Genomic DNA, 22,603 nt, shown 5'->3' on the forward strand with positions numbered 1-22,603 from the left:
CAAAGACTTTTTTAAAAATCACATTAGCACAGATTCAGTCTAGTGATGAGTTTGTCTCAGCATGTCTTCTGCTGCAAACCTTATTTCAAGAGATTATTAGTCAAAATTTGAAAACTGCAGACATCTCTTGCAGAAAACTGATGATCTGCCTAATGAGCCTCAGCACTCTGAGTAAAGCCAATGAACAGGGTGTATACTTGAATGCTTTTCATTAAGAACATTTATTAGGGTAGATGGCAAATGGATAGGCTATAGTAATAAACAGAAATGGGCTTGTAGCTCATGTTTGAGGCAGGCTTTCATGTCTACAGCCCTGAATAGCTGCTCATACAAAATAAGGACTTACAGAAATGTGTTTGTTCAAATAAATACCTTTTTTAATTTATGATGTCTAATCAACAAGGTATGACATAATCTATATTAATTTTGATCTTATATTGTTCAGTTAATACTTGGTCAAATTCAATAGTTTTGTGTGAGCACTAAGCATCTAATTTACATACCTACCTATGGTTTGTATATATGCATAATGACTTTGTGACAAAAATGATATTAAAAGAGAATCTGAGATATAAATATCTTCCTTTTATTGTCAACCCAAAGTGCCATTGATGTGTATTCCTAGCCAGAATTTTTTTGTATTTGTAACTAGTTCTATTTTAATATGGCTTACCTGGTGAGTTTTTGCAAATTGAAACAGCTATGTCAATGTATTCTATTCATTTGCTGCCTTACATCTTTGGAACAGACTGTGAAGGTTTTCCTGAATTTTTACATGTATATTGAAGACCAAATGTGGTGAAAGTCCAATGAATTTTTACATGTATATTGAAGACCAAATGTGGTGCAAGACGACCAGCTGTAGGTCGTCTTGCACAGTTGTAACAAAACAAGGGAGATGTTGAGGATGAGATGTCCACAAAATCTCTGAAAGAATTTCTCCTTCATTAATGTGTTGAAGCAGTAGAATGAGAACAGGTTGCTGTCTAATCACTGAGGATTTCTGGGATCTTCTCTCCTCCTACATCCAGTTTTTGTGATGACACAATGATGTTCCCAGACTCTTCTATTGACTTTGGCTACAAAATGGCATCTCATTGTGAAAGTGATGTGTAATTCTTCTCCAGCTTGTATCTGGATAAGAACTTTTTCTCCAAGTAAAACGTGATTGGACAAGAGGAATCAGCTTCAGTTGTGCCAGGATTTTGATTGGATATTAGGAAAAACGTTACTTACTGAAAGGGTTATCTGGCACTGGAACATGCTGCCCAGGGAAGGGGTTTTGTCACCACCCTTGGAGGTATTTAAAAGACACACAGATATGGCACTGAGGGACATGGTCTTAGTATTAGTCTTGGCAGTCCTGGGTTAATGGTTGGACACAATGACCTTAAGGGTCTTTTCCAACCTTACTGATTCTGTGTTTCTAGTGTCCATGGAAATTGTGTTTTCATAGGTTTCGTCTTCTTTCTCCATCCATTTCTTCTAACTTTCACTGCCCTCTTCAGACCTTCTCAGTTTTAAACCTGGATGGCTCCTTCTGTTTGAGTAAAAGGAGAAAAGATTGAGTTTCAAGGATACAGTGTCTCAGTGAGACCAGTGGAAAGTGAGTGTGGTATGTCCATGAGATTGGAAATGGAATGTTAAAATATTGCAGTACGTGTGGATAGAAAAAGCTTACCTTGGTGTGTGGATTTTTTTTTCCACATCCCTGAGAGCAGATAATATTTTTATTGACATAGGAAAGTTTAGTGGTTAGTACAGGAACACTACTGTGTCCATCACCACTTTGCTTCAGTAGGAATAAACTTTTCATAACTTGTGTATTTTCATTTCAACCACTTGGAACATTCAGCAGTGAAGTAACTAAAAGATCATATTCTAGCAGACTTTCCCCCTCACCCCCCATTCAGAGCAGCCTTCTGGATCTCGTATTAATCATAATGCCAGCTTCTTGTCCTTTTGTAGACCTCTGGTGCTCTGTTGAATGTATTAGAAAAATCACATTGGAGAGTGAAGATTGTTTTGGAAGTTTGATGTGTTTGGAGGCGAAACTGATCTTTCTTGTGCATGTATCCACTTTTTTCTGGTTTTGAGGTAAATCTCTACTTACTCATTCCAATTTATACGAGAATGTATGTCTTACATTGATGTTATTTGAAAATTTGCAAGTTGGAATAATTGGGAGCAAGTATTCTCTTGCTGTTTGAGACACATCCTGGGCACCCAATGTACCCAATCTTTAAGTGTTATGATGGGACAGTTGCTATATTAATGCAATTTTTCCTGTCTGTGGTCAGTTATAACAACCTGCCTCCCATAAGTTGAGGGGGAAATAAAATTACTTCTTTTAGACAGCCTGTTTTCTAAGTTTATACTCAACTTCAATGTCTCCTTTGAATTAATTTCTGCTATTGGGCACCCAGACGCCACAACAAGCCCGAGTCCATTTGGCAGATGACCACAGGATTGGGTTGTGTCCTGTGAGGCACAAGACTCACCTTTTTTACTTGGAACTGCCACATGTATGAAGTGACTCCACCTTGGTTAAAATGCAATCATTTTGCATGCTGCTGTGGAGCATTAAGTTTTGCAAATGTCTGGCCTACATTCTTCTGTTCAGTTTTTGCCTTCTTTAGCTCAAGGAAGTTGCTTGTCATCATACCCTGTACCAGTACTCTCAATAATTCTCTTCTTTCATCTATATTGTTACCTGTAAGTTATTTATAGACTATGATCATATTCTGCTTAATCCTCTTTTCTGGATTATAAACTTCAGCTTCCGCAGTCTGTCTTTATAGTCGGTGTCTTATCCTCCAATTCCTATATCATTTAAGTTGGCCTTCTTTGTATATGCCTAGTTATTTTATATCTTTTTTTGCAATACGTGCAGATAAGAGCTGCCTGCGATATTCCGTTTGTGGTCACATCATGACTTTGTACTCTAGAATTATTACCTCCTTGGATTTATATGAGATACATGCACATCAAAGACCAGCAGTTGCTTCTCCTGCAAACAGATCAAATTTGCAAAATAATCTTTAATCTCCAATCAAATATTGAGCTTTTTTTCACATGGCATCACGTGCTTCTAAACAACATTTGGTACCACTTATACTCCAGCATAAAGCAAGAACAGTTTTACTTACTGTGAGTAAACATTCACTTTTTTCCTGCATCAGCACATTTAAAATGTGAATTACTATTGTCTTGTAGAAAAAGACAAATCAAATGGGAAGGTGGAAAATATTTACATGAGCTTAATGCTTGTGGACTTAAGAAAAATTAAATTAATAAATAATTCATCTTTACTGGAAATATGATTGGGTTTTGGTCAGTTGTCATGTGTATTTGTCTTTTTTTTTTTTATTTCAAGGGAGCAACAAAATTACAGTTCTAAAAGAGAAAGAAATGAACTGCACATAAGATCAGTTGCTACAGGACTCCCACAAAATCAGCTTCAGTTTCTGTGCTTAGGAGGCCTCTAAACTTTTAGAAGCTTGATTGGTTTGGTTCTTCACACCACACTCATGTCCTCAGTACATCAAACCTCTGAACTATCTAATTTATCTATCTTGAATTCAAAATGTTTTCAGTTTGTATGACCCAACAATGACTTACATTCATAAATCAATTTACATAGAAATGTCATGTGGTTCTAATAATGACATCTATAATAACTTTTATAATTAAGAAATTTTTATTTTAGCTTGCTGTAATTTACTCATAGTGTGCATTTTCCAACTCAGTAGTCTTTTTCAGCTAAATTTATCCCCTTTGTCTAATTCTTTCTCTACTGCTGCTGCTTCTCCCTTGAGTAACATTTAGAACATTTTACTTCCTTCCAGAGCTGCTTATCTGTAGAAAAGCTCACACTACTAGCATCTTGTATACTTGCTTGAGTGAATCCTAGAATTTCAGAACTAGTAGGAAATCAGTTTGTTGCTTGATTATCAAATTCATCTACCCATTCAAGTGTAAACTCTTAAAAGATTATGTGCCAATTATATCACCATTGGTTTCTTATTCTTCCCATGCAGATTTAGCATTATCCTGAATGATCTTATTTCTTATTTTCTTCCATACTAGTCTATGCCAGAGATTAATTTGTTTCATCATCTTCAGTTGAAAAAAAATTAAGCTTTGCTGTAATATTTAAGAAATATTTTGCTGCAAGGATGACTCTTGTTGTAATGCAGGGGAAGGTTGAGTAAGGCAAGCTGTCTTTAAAATGTGTCTGCTTCCTCCTGTGGTGGAGGTCCTTGCCAACTCTTGGCAAATCCATTTTGACTGCTGGGTTATATATACTATAAAATAGTAGTTTTAAAAGTTTTAAATGCTTAAAGTGCTTTAAGATTAGTGCCAGAATGAATGTCATTAAGTAGTCTAATGAATCCAGTGTGTTCCCTTTTGAAGTTAGCAGTCACTGAGATCTGGGAGAGCTGTGTTAGTACTGAAAAGTTGAAATGCAGTCCAAAGGAAGCCCAAGGAAAGGAGAAGTACTGCAAAAAATGAACTAGAATTAGAAAGTAACAGGATTTAGGAAGAAAATTTAAGCCATTTGGAGGAAGTTTTAAAACCTCAGCACTGGAGTCTTATACCTTATTGCCACTGAATCTGCAGAGACATGGCTTTGATTACCGTATGCTCTGGTGAATGAGTGACTCCTTCCTAAAGTCAGTCTTGGGCTATTAGATGTGGAGTTTGTCTTTCCAGACTGTGCTGGGGGCCGAGGGGTTCAGGATGGTTATTCCTGGCTTGCTTCCCTGATCTGTAGAACAGGTCTCCTGAATGCCCATGACATTGATGTTAACAGAAGGATAGGGAGGGGCATTCCAAAGGATGAGTGCATTAATGAGTGCCTGAGCCTGAGATATTGAAGGGGTTAGTTACTTATTTAGTGTATTTACTTGATGTCATTTCAGATTAATAGCCTGCCTAGGAGGTTTGTGCTGTGGTACTTAAATAGCGAAAGAAAAATGTGTGGTGAAAGACAGACATGTAGAGATAACAGATTCTCCAGATCAAAAGAAGCTGTTTGGTTTCTACTTGTACAGCTGAAACTCTCTGTATTGTTTGGTTTCCGAAACAAATGATGCTGCCGTGTTACTGCGGTCAGCTGCAAAAGCCTGGGAGTGCCCTTCCAGCCCTGCAGATCTGTCCAGCAGCTGGAGATAAGGCCGGGCTACAGAAAGTGTGAGTGGGCTCTGCACCACAAGTATGCATCTCCATGGTATTTATAGGCTCTTACAACATTGTTAGAAGGCGAGGCATGGGCAGGGAGCGTGTGACCATGCTGGTTGTGGCTGAATTGCCAGAGAGAGAGAATAGGGGTGAATTCTGGGGCTTTTTGTTTTGTGGCTTTTGGTTTGGGTGGGTTTTGGTTTTTCTTCGTTTTGGGGTTTTTTTGTCATTTTTTCTCTCCTTTTATTTTCTTTTTTTTTTTTTTTTAACAAAATCACTTGGCTTGCTTAGTCTGCTGAGTGCAGGCAGTTGTGTTGTGTGGACTGGTTGTTGTCTTCTGTCTGTGCCTTCTGGGATGAACAGAAGTAGCCATTCCACAGCTTCGCCTCACAGGCACTGGAAATGCAACTACATCTCCTCCTGAGTCAGCAGGGGAGTACTACTTTGCAAACAAACCAGATTTTCGAGGTCTGAGCAGTAATTTGTAGTAGGTTTGCTTGCATTGTGCTCAGCTACCCTTGCAAGGTTAAATAGGAAAACAGGCTACTAGTCACAGAGTTTCCCTGGGGGCAGGGGGAGGGAGGTCTGTACCCATTAGAGGATCCAGGGATGAGGTGGGGGATCCAGAGATGAGGTGGACATAGGACATGAGTGAACACTGCATGTAACGCTCCCCTTTCTGTTCCCTCAGCTGAGGCCATGCCTCCTCATTCACAGGCTGAGGAATGAATCCCAGGCTGAGCTGGGACTCAGCTGCATTTGGGACATAAAGTCCCTAAACGTTGCTGGCACTGGGCTGGCAGTAAGGTAGCTGGGACCCACTGACTGTGAATTAACTAATTTTGACAGAGAATCAGAGCTGGAAAGGGTATGATTTTCTGAAGAGTTAGGGCATCAGAAGGTGATACCACAGCACCACTGTGGGTTTAAACTATTGTATCCTCACTGCTTTTTGTGTCTGGGTAAGTCTTGCATCTTAATTGCCTCGTCATTTGGCTCCCAATGAACGTGATCACCAGGGTGCTTGTCAAAAAGTCTGTCTTTAAATTGGAATGGCACAGGAAATGTTTACAGAGGCAGGAACTGTTCTGTCCTTTGTGTTCTCTTTCCCTCTTTCCCCTCCCCTGCCCCCGCCGTTTACCCCCATCCCCTTTTTTTTATTATTTTTGCCTTGTCTGCCAAAGAAAATGGAACACACAAATTGGATTAACAATCATTTTGTGCACTTTAGACATCAAAAAAGTGATCAGCTGAGGAGAATTAAGTTGCAAAGTGCTGTGGAACAGTCACAGTTTAAGACCAGTGGGAGGTTCATAATGCTGGGAGGGCTAAGTGTCTAGGGTTAACTCTCCGTTTCTCCTCTGTACCCACTGGTCGGACAGTTACCAATGGTAAGGAGATCCTTTCTGGTGTGATCTGAGTTATTTTACTCCATGTGTAGCAGTGTTTTTGCAAAGACAAGCCTTTATATTTCAAATTTACTTCATTGTTACTAAACAAGTGTAATAAATTTTAGGGGTTTTTTTGGATTTTTTAGTAGTTTTATTAACATGACTTTCAATCTTCTCTAGCTAAGCAGCCCAATTGCCAAGTAACAGAGATGCTCAATAAGTTTTCATGGCCACGTAAATGAAAGTCATACATTTTATTTCATCCAAAAATAAGAAGGATTTTTTCTGAAGTAGTCAATTATTCTTTGAAGCTGCTCTGGACTAGATTCATAGAGTCAAGTTTTTATTTGAGTTCTTTGCAAATTTTTATAGTAATACAAATATGAACATTAGATGTTTTAGGGTGTTATAACTTATTTGGGAAAAAAAGTGTACCAGTCTCTGTTCTGCATCTTTTGTTCTTAATAAAGATTTCTAGTGTTATTTCATGTACTTGATCTGGATGTCTCTTATGTCATTGTTGCTCCCAGTTGCAAATTAGAGGTGTTAACTCAACCACAATGTTAGTCAGTCAGACAGAGACTAAAAGAAAACAATTTTATTTGTCTTGATCAAGTGCAAGAGTAGATACATACAAGTTTTCTGGTTGATGTGCTCATAAATTCCTCTCCCCCCATTTTTGATCCATTTTTGATCCTCAGAAAGAATCTTGAATGTAAGCCAGATTTCTCTGGGAAATTGTCCTCTTGATGATATTTGCCAAGAAAGGGATTTCCACAGTGCGTTAGCAAGGGAAAGAACTGTTAACACTGTGTAGATGGGAGAATGGCTAACATGAAAACTACCATGGAAAAAAATGAGATTATTCTTGCCTGCATCATATAAATACATAAGAATTCTTTCTGGTGATTCTATCAACCTGTCAAGATTTTTTCATGTTTTCTATCAAATTGCTCTATCTCTACCTAAGAATTGTTCTGAGTATTTTTTGAATTATTATTTCCTGTATAAAATATTGAGATGATTGGGTTCTGTTATTGTAAAGAGCCTGCATAATTTAGGTTGGGCCTTCACCAGTGCATGGTGGCTGTATTGTCCTTTCCTCTCTGTAGTACAGTGTATCACCAGCAGCCATGATGTGCCTATGACAAACACCAGAGTGGGAGCTGAAACTCAAACCTTTAGTCAGAATTTGGAAAGGAATTAGCAAAGAGAAAGAACATAGCCAGGAAGAACCCCATTCAAATGATTGTTTCTTTTAAATGCCTCCACCAAGAACACTCTATAAAGAGCAGTAGGGATGCATGTCTTCAAAACCAAAATGTGTACAGAACATGGACTGAACTAAATGTTCCAGGAACTTCAGTGCTTAGCAGGCAGAAAGATGCTTCTGTTTCCAAGTGCCTGAGGGGGTATCTGTCATGTAGAAGAGTCTCCTCATAGACCACATAATCCTGGCAGGACGCTTTTTTTGAGTCATATCTGTTGCTAAATAGGTATATGAGATTCTCCCAAAGGAAATACAGAGAGGATATACATCTGTCAGAGCAGCAGGCTCTCCCCTGGCTCCAGTGGAATTGAGGGAAGGAAAGAATTCTACAGGCAACTAAAATAAATACAAAATAAATGTTCTATAGGTTGGTTCCATGTCTGGTAATTCTTGGGCAAATGGAGGGGACACTCAGGACACTCTGACCTGCTGGACTTCTCCAGGGTAGCAGGTATGTACCTCCCTGGGCCCCAGATTGTGTATTGGTATTTTACTTGGTGCTGTGAATTAAGTCCAGACATTCTGGCTCTATACCAAGACCAGGTGCAGATCTCATGTGCTGTAGGTCAGTCTTGGGTAGAGAGACATCGGTGCTGTGTAATGGAAGGCTGATAAACAACACAACAAAGGTTTCCAATGAAGTTTGTACCTAAACCCATGCATGGCGAACAGACCTGAAAGTGACTTCAGTTCAAATAAATCTTGTCTACAGAACATGAGTAGGGTGTCTCTTCCTTCCCCTTCCTTTTAAAGAAGGCTGTGATAGAAGTATTCTAAGCAAAACAGCTAAGTTCTGATAAAAAGATGTCTTTTAAAAAATGTTTTTCAGCCGATCCATATGTGAACCATATCTCAGAAGCCCACAGCAGGTAAGGATGAAAAGCAAGCATTTTGCCTTGGGCTTAATGTTGCTATTCAACATTGCTGGAAAATATTTAGGGATCTGTGAATTGAAAATCACTGACCTGAAAATATATTTCCTTGTTTTCAGAAACCAGCAAGACTGAGTTAGCAGAACATTTCTCTATGGTGATGTTGATGTTTTTCCTCCTACCCCCATCCTACTAATGGCTCACATGATTTGTAACTAGAATATAGCCTTTAATTTCTTATGGTCCTTCTCTAATGAGATCTTTCTGTGTTGAAACATCAGCATGGAGCTTTCCTAGACTGCTTGTACAATTTTCCAATGTACTGTAAATTTAAATGCAAATGAAAAGTTTGATTAGTTGAAAAAACATTGTTTTCCACTTAGTTTTAAATGATCAGTCTTGCCAAAGAGATCTCCCATTATGATTAAGGTGTCTTATAGTTCTGGGATCAAGGTTTATTTCTATTTATGCTCAAAAAAACCCCAAAATTGACTACTGTAAATGGAACAGATGTGTCTACACTAAATGTCATAATTATCCATGACAGTGTAGCCTGTCTTTGGAACACATGTGCTACAGGCACAGCATTTGAATATTCCAGACCTCTGACCTTAAGCAGATGTCATTATTTTAGTCATATGGACAAGCCAGAAGGAAGGGCAGAGCTCATTTGTATATATTTGTATATATACCATAGTCTTTTATTTTATGTATGCATGTGATATTTTTGCTTGAAGGTTTATAGAAAGAGGTCAGCACTAGAAAGTGTTTGGGGTGGAATTTGGCTTATTTCTGACAGAAGACAGTGTTTTTGATAATGTGGCATTGTTGTTGTTTTTTATTTATTTATTTATTTATTTGGGATTCCTTGCTGGCTTTTTTTTTTTTTTTTTTTTTTTTTTTTTTTTTGTCATGGAGCCCCTAGGAGGTTGCTGTTACCTGAATTACGCAGTCCAGGCAATGGTATTGCCTGGAGTGGACATCAGCCCAGACTTTGTTTCCCTCAAAGCAGCTGTCATCTCAAATAGCTGTCATCTTCATGGAATATGCTCATGTCTGATCATAGCCTTTGGCAGCAGTCTTGAGCAGGAAAACATTATTTCAGTTCATGTGACTGGGGCTTGTAGGTGTTGCAGACCACTCTGAATGCAGGCAGGGAAGCTGCAGCTCATGGAGTTTAATTGTACTGCATTTTACTGGAGCATTGCTGTGATATTGGTGACCTTCCTCCTTTCATTTTACTGAAACCATATAATTTCATTTTGTGATGTTGCCTGAAGCCACTAGATTATCTAAATAACCTAAATAATGCCAGCCTCAAAGCAAAACTCTCCCCTTTTCCTAAAGATTCTTTCACTACCACCACCAGCAATCTATCTTTGTTTTCTGGGGGGGTGGGGAGGGGGAAGCCGTTATAACCTCAAATCATTTTGCAATTGCTAACACAGCAAGTGTGTTTAATAAAAATAAAAGGACAGCTGAGCAACAAATTAAAGAAAAGGCCCTGAAACGAAATTAATAGATGAGTTCCTTTGTGGAAATCACCTTTTTCTTACATTATATGTATAGGGTGACAGCAGCATTTTAGCTGAGTAATTAAACTCTGGGGTACATGCTTATGATGCCAGGAGAGCAGAATGACTGAGGCTGAGAATTTCTCACAGTTAAATCACAGCCCTATTAGAGCTGAAGCAGCAGCCAGGTAACACTGTGGTGCCATATTACTGTTAAGAATAGTTAGAGGGATTCCTGACCACTGACTCCCATGAATTTATTGAAACAAATGCTGCTTTCAGCTCTTTAATGAAAACATCTGCCTTTAAGCAATGGTCAGAAGATACTTATAGATTATGAGAGGTACTTCTTCAACTGCATATTTTCCTATCACTACAGAAGGTGAAAAATAGTTTTCTGTATGTATGACCTTAGTTTTGAGGATCACTCATGGAGCAGCATGGTTGCAGCAGTTAGTGTGTTGGAGTTGATTCCACCCATTGCCCCGTAAAAAGTCTGGGACTGCTTGGTCCTCTCCAGCCTGGTCCTCCTGGTACTGCTTGGTCCTTTGCCATATGCTCCTCCCGGGCACAGTGCTCAGGCAGAAACCCAGGCAGGAATGGCTGAGCTGACGCCAAGCTGCAGCTGCCCTCAGCTTTCTTACAGTCTGTGCTTTTTGATGCTTTTTGTAAAGGCAGGGTAAGACAAGCCTGGCTTATTTGTGAAAGGTTTGTTGCTTTGTTATTTATATTTTAGCGAGACAAAAAAACTTAAAACCTTGGAAACTGTAGAAATTGACAGCTCAATTCCTCCTTATACCAAAACTCTCCTATTTCTTTAATTATCCACTGTCCTGTTGTGCTTTGGAGCTGAAAAGTACCAGGGAAAGTTAAGGACAAACATTTATACTGTATGGATCTGTTTCTGTCCTTAAAGGAGCCAAATGAGCTGTTCTGGGTTAAGATCTGTTTTATTGTGGTTTTTGGCATGGTCCTGTAGAATTGCATTCTGTGAGGCTTAAAGCTGTTGAAGTTTAAAGAAAAATAGATGAATTATGGAGAAGACATATGAGCATTCACTTAGAGATACTTGGCACCTGTTTCCAACCACAGGTGGAAGTAAGCATAATTTGGCACAAAGATACACAGATATAACCCCCAGCATTGTTTCTGTGTGGTGCTAGACCACATCAAAATTACGTAGGGCATGACAATATTTAGATCAAAGCATTAAAGCTGAAAGGTCATCCAAATCTTATTGCCTCTAAAAAAACCCAACTAATCCTTGTAAAAGCTTTGGCACAGCATTGTTTTGGTGGGAGGGGGAGATAACTTTTGAAAAAAACTGAGGTTTGTGTTGATTGAAAGTAAAATTGAGATTTGCAGGTTGGCAAAAGCCACTTTTAAGGGATGAAATTGCATTGTCTGTTCTTTTTTAATAGAGAGATTACTAACCTGATAGGAAAATTTTATTAGATTCTTTGTACAATATGTGAATAAACAAGTGTGCTCTATGAGTTAGCCTTGCAATATTCAGAATTGCTCGTCCTGCTGGGTTTAAATCACTTAGGTTCCAGAACTTTACAGGGGCCAAAATAAAATGTGTTTGAAAATCAGTGATATTCTGAAAGCCCATTTTCTTCCCAGTGCATTCAGGTCAAGTTCTTAATACTAAAGCAGTGGAAGTTTAGGGCATGGTTTGTGTTCTTTCATAAGTGCATTACACATCACAGTTGCATCTAAAACATAAGAGCTCCATGGGTGGAGGGAAGCTTTTGACTTTCCAAGGCCCTTGCTGGTAAGAAACAATCCATCAGTATTCAACATTCTCATTAAAGAGAAGAAGCTTTTAACTGGGGATTTGCTTAGGCATGGTGGTTTAAGAATTCTGCTAGATTTTCTGTAACTTGGCTTTTTAAGAGTATCTTACTAGTTCGACCGAATAGAGTAGCACGTGATATTTGATCTGGAGTAAAAATAAAGAAATTATATGAGACAAGCCAGTAAGTTGAAATGGGATAAATCCTTTGAACAGTTTGCAGCTTTAATTTCTGTGTTAGCCTGTAGGGAGACACACCCCTGTGTCTCTACTGTAAACCTTGCAATATTGAAGCAAAAATCTGTCTTCTGGGCCACATTGGAAGAGCCCTAAATTTTGCGTTAAATTTAAAGCCAGCCACAGTCTGCAGAGACAATGATACACTTCTATGAAACAAATGCTAAAGTGGGAAGGATCAAAGCAATATGGCTTCAGTTCCAATTTCTTCTTGATGTCCAGACTATAACAGATTTTGGACTGACTCTGCAAGATAGGTATAAAATAATGCTGGTACAAATTGGTGATGTTTTGCTCTCTTTTTGCAATGTTATACTGCAAGAGAAAAAAGCCAAGCAAGTTCTGTTATCTGTCCTGCCAGTAGGGAGATTTTCACTGACTAAATACAACTGCTGTAAAAGCTGGTGGTAAACCCATCACGGGACTGAAGGAAAACCGTTTTTATCCTCACTTTGGCACAGATGCCATTCTTTTCATGGAGAAGAGCACGGGGAATCTCTTGGCAAGTAAATTTTGAGGCTGTTGCGCCTCTTAGGATTTCTCTCATTTCTATAAATCTCACAGAACAAGGAGGTTTTTTTTTTTTTGAAGGGGATTTATCACTGCTATCTCTTAACTACCTGTAAACAGTGTGTACTTTAAATATTTTATAGCTACGTGGAGAAATTAGGGCTCAGAGCACTATGGTTTTATGCCACGTATCTGTCAAATGGCTGTTATACCTTTAGTTTCATAATACGTTTTACCTAGAAGTATGATTATCAGGACACATTTTAATTGATAACTCCTTTATACCAGGAGCAAAAAGTGAATACATAAATTTTAAAAAATTCCTCATGAGTCTTTACATGTTGGTCCCTTGTTTGTTTTTGGGTCATGGAAACCTTTAGCAATGCATGAGAGTAATCTGATTTAATGACAGGAACAAAGAACTAGGTCTCTGTTTTCCAAAGTTGCAGCAGATGTAGAGAGAAATTATAAACAATTTTCCAAACCTAGTGTATAAATTCTTAGCAGTGACATCTTGATCTTGGATGAAAAACACAGCATATAGATGCTAAACAGAACAGTTCAGTCTAACCAGATGCAGGGTCATCCATTAGGAATACTTTATCTGATTACTATTGTTAATGGAAGGGCTTATCCGGCCATTCCGTAAAAGCAGATCTGCTGTAGATCATGATTTCTTGTCAATACAATCATCAAGGCTATCATGGTTGTGACAGCACAGTATTAACCTACTAGAGAGAACTGTGCAGAATATACCAAGAAGTCAGGAAAACAGAGACCCTTCCATTGATTTCTCTTCCATGCATAGCATTGCCCCCTGCACTGCCCCTTTTCTGTCATTCCACTTGGCAAGACAGATTACTTTCAGCATCTTTCTTTACTCCACTTCTTATATATTCAGTGGCTTTATTGTGATAATTTATAGCAGTTTTGATTTTTGTATTCATCATGGCCTTGATAAATGGAAAGGTAATACAGAAAGGGCATATTTCTGGAACTGATGGAAATACCATAGTTATACTGTAGATTATTCTAAAACATGTAAATTAGGAAGCAAACCAAAAACTCATTCTTCTACCTAAAAAAAAAAAAAGATCTTGAGATTGGGATATTCTACATTAACTTTGAAGATGACTATCTAATATTTTAATTTTTTTTAACACACTTCTGTTTGTTGAAGTATTTTTGACAATAATCACAGTATTTAATGATCCGTCTTCATTATAAATAGTAGATATTGACATCTGTCTTCATTATAAAATTTATGTTTAAATGTTAACAATTAAGTATAATTTTAATCAAATAGAATTTATATAGACATCAGTTCAATAGATTATATTTTGTTTGAAGTTGTCTATAGTACTTTTGAATTGGTCTCTGAAGCCACTGTTCAGTTAAAATATAGTGAATTTCTTGTTTATTTTTAATAACCTGGGAAAAAGAAATATTCTCTTTGGAGGTAAGATACAGGTTTTTAAACAAAACAGATTTTCCTTAACTGTCTAGTTCTGAGGAGAAAAAATTTATTTTTAATATATGATACTGATAGACTTAAAAAGCTGTTACGAGTGTAAATTCCTTGGAAAATAATCCTTAACCAAGTGAGGCCTACTGTGACTGGCATGTGTGGTAACAAACACAAGAAGTAGCTGTGCCGTATCAGCTCTAAAACCACTCTTGGTGCTGATCATGATCCCAGTGCTGCACTGCCTTTGCAGCTCCCATATGAGATCCTGGCAGCAGGAAGTCAGTTCTTTGTTGCCGTGGTTGTAGAGCTGCACCACTGGCTTGGAATAGCTGATCAAACCAAACTCATTCCTTCCCTGTTTTCAAGAATAAGATAAAGATTAGTAAAAACTTCAGAATTATTTTGAATTTTATATACCTCCTGCTAAGACAAGGTGATTTTCATTGACATTTCATTTTATTAGGGGGTTTTATTTCTTTTCCTAAAAGTGTAACTGAGCTTACCTACCTAATTTTAGGATTTTTTTAATATCCTTTTAAGTTTCAAATACTTCCCCCACTATTTTTTTTTTCTTCTTCTGTTTCAGCCTTTACTGTATACACTTTTCATTCCTTTATTCTTGTCTTCGAACTGTGCTTGAATTTCTTAGATTCTTTGTCCTTTTCTTTATTTCCATATCCTTCTTATCTTTGCCTTTCTGGTTTTTCCCTTCCATGTTTTCCTCCCCTAGACAGGATAAAGGACGTTTTGTCCCATGCAGTTGGTGTGGCTGAATCTGTCCCTTCCCTTCTGTTCACCTGCCTGCCTCTTTCACTGCTTAGGTAGGGGAAGGGAGTGAAATGTGAAGGATCTGAAGAAGGGTCTGTCATAACCACAAGAAAATAACAATACTTGAAATCCTGAATGTACTGAGAGCTGCAAAAACTAGCAAAAATACCACACCAAAAAAGAACCAAAAAGATAGTAGAGCCTTCAGTGAAAGGCTAGACTGCAAGAGGTTAAAAAATGGAAACTGAAAGTTTGAAACAGTATTTGTAAAAATGCTTGTGGGAAGTGGGATATCTGGACAGTTTCTGTAATTTTTTAATGAGGCAGAAGAACAAGTGAGTTCAGAATGAAAAAAGTGGAAGAGAGGCATGATCTTCAACTGTATGCACAGGGGCAAAGGAATGTGAGAATAAATTTCTTAATAGGCAAAAAACATCAGGGTTCGTGACCTGAAAATCAGTGAGACTTGTTATGACAGCGAGGAGGGGTTGGTGCTCTGTTTTGGCTGAGATCAGAAAATGGAAAAGGCTGGGGAAGACAAGGCTTTGGGGAGACTTAGGCCTTCCAGTACCTAAAGGGACTACAAGTGGGCTGGAGAGGGACTTCTCACAAGGGTCTGTAGTGATACTACACTGAAGGAGAGAGGGTGGTGATGCACTGGAACGGGTTACCCAGAGAAGTTGTGGATGCCTCATCCCAGGCTGGACAGTGCTTTGAGAAACCTATTCTAGTTTTGTTCTAGTTCATGGAAGGCATTCCAGCCCATAGAAGGGGGATTGAAACTACATGATCTTTGAGGTGTCTTTCATCCAAACTCTGTGCTAATTCTATGAATGAACAAAGGTGATCAGGCATAGCAGATAGAAACCAACAAGAAGTTAACAGAAGAAAGCAAAGGGAAAAGAGCAATTGGATCTATTGTAAGGAAAGAATAAAGCAAGCAGATGCTCTGAGGCAGTAAGGGCTCAGAGTCCTAGGAGTCCTAGGAGACTAGCAGATGGACTGGGGTTTTCAAAAAAAGCAGCAAAAAAAACAAACCCAAAAGCCAAACTCCAACAAAATAAAACAAAACCAAAACCCATTAATGATATTCAGGGAATTCATGGACTTAATCTACCTTCAGGAAGAAAAACTCATAAACAGGTAGGATATCATAGTCAAATGGATAAAATGTGAATAGTTGTAAAGTGCTTGGGTAGACCTTTAGATGCAGTAAACTAAAATGTAGCTGGCACTGAAATTTTAGCTTGGCACAGTTCTTCATGTTATCAGAGTGTGAGTGCCTTGCTAGAGCCTTAAAACTGAAGAGCAGCAAACCTGAGTTTCTGTGCTGCAGAAGATATGCAGAATGAGCCTCAACTCATGCAAAATGCCTTTTATATCTAGTACCTCTCATCTCTTGTATCCTTTGTGTCTTTTCTGCATTTAGTTTCATATCTGAACACTGGAAACCAGAGTTCCCAAGTGCATTCCCTGAAAATCTATCCCTGAGGTGAGAATTTTACACACTTAGCACAGTATCTCCTTGCATTTGGAGTTAAAATCTAATCAATGGAACACACTGAACTTCTAAGTCATCTGTTTATAATCAAATCAGGCGATACCAACTCAGAACTGGTGTGCTTTTGATGACTATGCTCTGAATTTGCACTAGTGTCCTTCAGAACAGAATCCAGCCAGAATCCACTTGGTCTGCATGAATGTAGGAAGCTTAAGAGTTTTTCTCAGTGAATGAATTACTTATTCCTTGATAGACACACTGAGATACCAATTTCTTTCAGGTCTTTGTATTGTAAACTTAAGGGACTGAAAGTGACACAGCAGTCATCCATGCCGAATTATATACAGAGTACAGCACAATAGCAAGTGACACCAATGCATCCTCTAATGTGTGCTTAAACATCCTGATGCCATATTTGACTTAAAAGCAATTGTTGTCCTAAATACTGTTACTGGGAATGATAACTGCACTTCCCCTCCCTGTCCAGCATCTTGACTGCACAAGCCACTGAATGGAATATGCTCTAAGTGGCCATATTTTATATTAAAATTTGATTAAATCCATTCTGTAGGCCACTCCAATGTGAATCATAATTATATTATTCTGTCAGTAACTGAGGTAATATGATAAGAAGAATGTCACATTCTCTGGACTGCTTTTAATGGAGTATATATTATAGCTCTGTGCTTCACCTATTCAGCAATCCTCACTTAAAAAAGAAATTTGATACTAAATGGCAGCTTAAAGCTGTAATACTTGGTGGGTCACACTCTTCCAGCTCATGCATTAGCATCATTGGGAGTAATGGAAATTGTGCAAGATGAAAGTCTAGTGAAGGATTTGAAAAGAAGTGAGGGGTGGTGATAAAGCTTCCTCATATTATTAAACATTTTTCATACACACTTCTCATTATTGCACGGCAAGTGGGGGCACTTTACTATCTTGGTTGACTTCCTCTCTGACTTATTTTCAGCTGACCTCCCTCAGTAAATGAGAATGGACATGGCTTTCTGTGGCAGTTTGTCTTACTGCAGCAGAGCTGGCAATAACATTTCATAGCCTTCCCTTGGAGAGTTCAGCTCCTCATATACTGACATTCTTGTGTGGCTCTGTGTTTTCAGCCATCTAACACAGTTTTGATTTTAATGAATGTCCTTAAAAGAATAAAAGGGGAAAGATCTTGGTGAGAAACTAGAGATCTGAGAACAAGATAAGCAGTTAGCACCTGTTTGTCAGGTTAAAGAATATAGTTTCCAAGTAGGAATTCTGTGTTGTGGCTTCATCCAGCTGCGGGTTACAGCAATTTGTTTCAAAATAATGATTTGCAGTTGGTTATCTGATGCCAAATGGCCTGAAAATAAAATCTACAGTTGTGGGTTCCTACATGTACAACATACAGTTGTTGGAAAACAGAGCTTAAAAAAAAGAACTCCTTGGAAAAATGTATTGAATTTAGTGAGTCAGCTGCTTAGATGAGCAGTAGGGTTATTGCAGATGCCAGATTTAGAGTTTCTTTGACTATGCTGCTGTTTCTGGGAGGTAATTTTGTCTTGGTCCTCTCCACACTGTTGTTCTCTTTTCCTTGAGCTCTTTCAACAATAATATGTGTTGTACAAGCATTCTCAGACAAACTTTCAAGAACAAAGGGTTTGTGCTTTGTATCCAAAGAAGGCTTGCTCAAGTCCATTGCAATTAGGCTGTGATGGGCAAGGCACTGGAAGTAACAATGGATGTTAGTGGGGCTCTTCCCAACTGAAGAAATCAATTTTCTGTGTATTACCAGTCAATGTACCTGGCTTCTCCCAGGTTTGGGAGCTCTGTGTGCAAGAATTAACAGCTACGCTCTGAGCTCTGATGGTGAATGTAGTATGTTACTGTTGGTTTGTGTTTTCATATCTGTGCCAAACAAGCTAAAGCTGTCAGAAAAAAAAAGAATTAGTGACCTTGTCCTGCTGAACCTTGAAATGGCATTAGAGCAGCAGCTGACTCTGGCCAAGTTCTCTTGTAAAAACACCCTCAGCAACATTGCAACATGTGAATAAACAGTAAGTGTTGTTCTAATAACAACACAAAGGTTGACTATAAAAATACATAAAATCAAGGATAAAAACTGCTGACGTGAAGCCCAGTTCTCAATCACAGAAGTCAGGGGACTTTCAGCATGTTCAAAAGCAAGCAGCATATCACGCTGACCGTGATTTGTATTTTTTCTGGTCCCACTTGTATTTGCCCTCAACGCAGTCTTACAGTAATCTGTGTTTACGATGTGATCAGACATTAGTAGCTCTACTAGATGTGGGTCTTCTTTCACTGATATTGGAAGTGGAAATTTTTAGTTGTAGGGAGTTTTGTTTTCACCTCAGCAGTAGGATCACCTTTTGCAATAATGGAATTGTCTCGTTGTGCTAGCTGGTGCTTCTTGTGGCTGTGTCTCTTCTTGTTGGGCTGGGTTCTGAATGTGGGATGTCATTGAATTCATTAATACATGGAAATTATTAATTTAAGGGAGGTTTCTTTCCCCTCTGTACATGCTTGCTAATTAGCAGATGAATTTTGATGTTCTAATTGATCTGCTGCAGAGAGACAGCTGTGTGCCCCAGCTGTCTCCCGCTCCGGTGGGCCTCCTCTGCAGTAGGGAGGCAGCAGCCCTGCTCCTGACAAATTGATTTAACTGGAGTGCCGTGCCTTGGGGGAGCTGTGCACCACACTGTCGCTGCAGATGATTGCAGCCTTTGCGGATGGCAAACACTGGAGCGCTGTAATTGCCCAACAATGTCCTTTCCATTGCCTTGCTGAAATTCAATTTCTTACGCCTCACCAAGTTTTCCAGTCTCCCTTCCTGCCCCTAGTGTGGAAATACTGTATTCTGCTTGACTGCCATTTTAGGTAAAAATTCAGATGCTTGACAACAGGGCTTAAATTGTACTTAATATGCTAATACTATGTAATGTAAGGTACTCAGTCACATATCAGAGTATTTGCATTTAATTAATAGGAAATTGTTCTCTAATGACATTGTATTTAGCAGGTAGTAATTGCTAGGAACCTTTTACACTAATCTTAGTGCATTGGTGTTCTTCCCAATGTTGTATGGCTTGTGTAGGAATGATGGTTGTGGTGCCCTTTAAACAATTGCTCTTTCAATTTTAAGTATAGATTTTTAAGGCTTCATGTCCACTTACACTGCATTTTGTCAAATCTGGTAAATACTTTTCATGTAACAGGTGGTACCTCTCCACACAAGTGACAACTGTGGCCCCAGAAAGTACAGCTATCCAATACATCTTTTATGTATGGATTCTCTCTCATGAATGGATTTCCAAGCTGTGCACACCATCATCTACCCTTTCTGGAAGCCATTGATTTGGCCTGAATATGCCTCTGGGGGAAAAAAAGAAACAGCACCACAAAAAGTGCAGTAATGAATTGTAATGAGAGCCACACCACTACCTTTATGCATATCTGATAGATAACCAAGCACATCCAGAACATTTATGGGTGTGAAGCTTTATAGGCTACCAGTAGGTAGCAGCTGCTCTGAATATTCACAGGTTTTGTATGGAGGAGGACACAGAGGTTTCCTCAGAAATGACTGTCCATTGTGTTTGCAGAAATGTAATGTCATTACTTATTATTACTGATAGTATTTTTTCTTCAGTATGTAGCTCTTTGTGTAAGTGTGTGCAAGTGACAGGGAATCAGCAGAAAGGAAAAAAGATAGGGGTTTATACCATTGCCTGTTAAGGTAAAACCAGCATATATATGTATGCAGGTATTAAGCCATAAGGCTGCTAAAGATTTTGTCAAACTGACCATATGTTCAGACATAAGTGACAGCCACTAAAAGTTTTGAGGAAAGTACTTTTCTGAATTGCACTGAGCTATAGTCCCAAAGAGCAGCAGAAAGCACATTGTAGGGGAGAAGTCAGGATTTCATCCATCTCGTATGCTACTGTTCTCCATCCCTGCACATACAAACAGAACAGTATGGGTTAAGCTTAAGCAAATATTATTTAGGTAAATGTGTATTCCTTGATGGGAGACAGACAGTTTTCTTAATTGGCAGTGCTTTTCTCAAATCTCCCTATCTTCAGGATAAATACCTCTCTCTCCTAAGGTCAGCCCCTGTACCACGTGTTGCCATTATTTTCATCCTTCAGTAGCCTTTCTTGTTTTATTTGTTGTATTTCCAGTGAGATATAATGGAAGTAATTAGGCATTTTTCCCTCAGAGAATGACAGAAGCATATCTTGCATAATGAGTAAGATGTTTTGTGGTTAAAAATAGTGCTATTGGTCATTTTATTTCATTTTATAGCAGCAGCTGAAGATTTACTGAGTACTGCTTGGTAATGCTGCATGAAATTCATGGACTGAGGAAACAACCTGAACTCTTAATCTTTGGCAGTATTTAAAAAAGTGATTCCTAGTGGACCATCGCCAGTAGAACTGGATTATGCGGAGCTCATTTATAAGCTTTAATGGGTAGAAGGATATTCTTAGGAATTCAGTTTGCATCCCAGTACTGTGTGTTGTAGCTCCAAGGAGTGTAAAAGAAGGTGTGTATTCTCCTGACATGCCTGGGATCTATAAAATCTGAATTTATCCTTGGACACTTCTGTGTTGATGGCTGTGCTTGCAGATGGCTGCAAGTCGCAGTTGCTGCTTCACTGGAGTGGGAATGGTAATGGATGCTGTACTAGCTCACCTTTGTCCAGCCATCTTGTGCAGGGCATTACTCTGCCAGCCTGCTTGTGGCTTCTACCAGTGCTGCAATTACGGCTGGTAACAGAAAGCAGGAGGCCACAGCAGGGGGACAAATCAAAAGGTCCTGTATCCTCTCTGAATGCAAAGTTGCATTGTGAGGCAGTTTTATCCCAGAAAGGCCTGAATGAGTAAGGCAGAGAGGTACCCTTTGGCACATTGCTCAGGATAAAAGTTCTTATGCTCTGACCACATCTGGCTGTATGAGTACCATGTGCACATCAGTCACATACACTGACTCGAGGTTGTTGTAGTACAGGGTATTATTTGTTGCAGGAAGTATGCAGGTCTTAAGGTCTCCCTGGATGGTCAGATGTTTGTCCTGCTGTATGTACAATTCTTTTTCACTGCCTTACATCAGAGGGGAAAACATCCTAGTAATTGTGTTTTGTTGTTAATGCGGTGCGCATATGCCCCTCCACAGCCCGTGTTGTAGATTCTGTCATTGGGAAAAGCCAGTCCTTCCCTCCCTCCCTTTCTCTCCTCCAGCTAGGATGAAAAGCCAGCAGCTACCTCTGGCTGATGCTAAACCTCTATTTGCTTTAGTACACACTAACAAGGCAGGCTTCAGAGGAGCACTGGAAATTGGAAAATGTGGGGGGTTTACTGCTTTGAGGATTAATTTTCTGGAATGGGATTTTTTTTTCCCCAACAGCCAAGATGGTTTATATTGAACATTTTAGGCTGTCGCGTCACTACAAGGTGGTACTTAGCTACCAGCAGCGTCCTGAAGATTGCCCATCCTCTCATACATCTCCATCATAATGTTTGGTTGTTGTGTATCAGAGAGGTGTTTATTCTGGCATATGTTGCAAAGTAGTGTTTTGTGCTGCCATTATTTGGTTTTGTTTCATAAGAAGTGAACAAAATGGTGAAGGTACACCTGCAGTAAAGCTTCCACAGTGTGTTATCACAGCTAAGGCATTAAGGAACTGCCACTTCAAGCAGGCAAATGAGTACAGACACGAAAGAAAATGCAGTACTTAGCTCTTTTATTTTGACCAGTGTAATGTAATTACTTATACTAATCTTCTATTATATTTCCTTGACTAGCAGAGACAGGGACCTAATTGTGTCTCTAGCTGTTGCTACTGCAAAGTACCTTTTAAATCATATTAACATCCATACTTGATCTTCCTACTGGTTTTGACGTGTAGATCACAATATCCTGTTAAATTACTCAGCAAGAGTGGCTGGCTTGCGGTGCATCCAAGCCACAGCATAGCAGTGTATTTAGTGTGACTGATTTGGTGGAAGTAGAAGAGGCACTGACCCCTTTTCGCTGGGAAAGCACTTGACCTTCCTTTTTCAAAGGTTTATGAGTTCT

At 38.9% G+C, this 22,603-nt stretch overlaps 1 protein-coding gene across 37 annotated transcripts in view; it reads left to right on the forward strand.

Annotated features, from left to right (window-relative positions):
• The window catches only part of LOC100223410 (poly(rC)-binding protein 3), a 499,051-nt gene that overhangs the window by 368,460 nt on the left and 107,988 nt on the right, over window positions 1-22,603 (forward strand). For 4 of the 37 annotated variants that reach the window (XM_072924400.1, XM_072924401.1, XM_072924397.1 and 1 more), the window contains one exon: window positions 8,213-8,296. The exons of the other annotated variants lie outside the window; for them this stretch is intronic. The gene's annotated coding sequence lies outside the window, so the exon portion shown is untranslated. The remainder of the gene's footprint in view (window positions 1-8,212; window positions 8,297-22,603) is intronic. 37 annotated transcript variants of the gene reach the window in all.

This window comes from Taeniopygia guttata, chromosome 2 (assembly GCF_048771995.1).
Source record: "Taeniopygia guttata chromosome 2, bTaeGut7.mat, whole genome shotgun sequence".
Lineage (NCBI taxonomy): Eukaryota > Metazoa > Chordata > Aves > Passeriformes > Estrildidae > Taeniopygia > Taeniopygia guttata.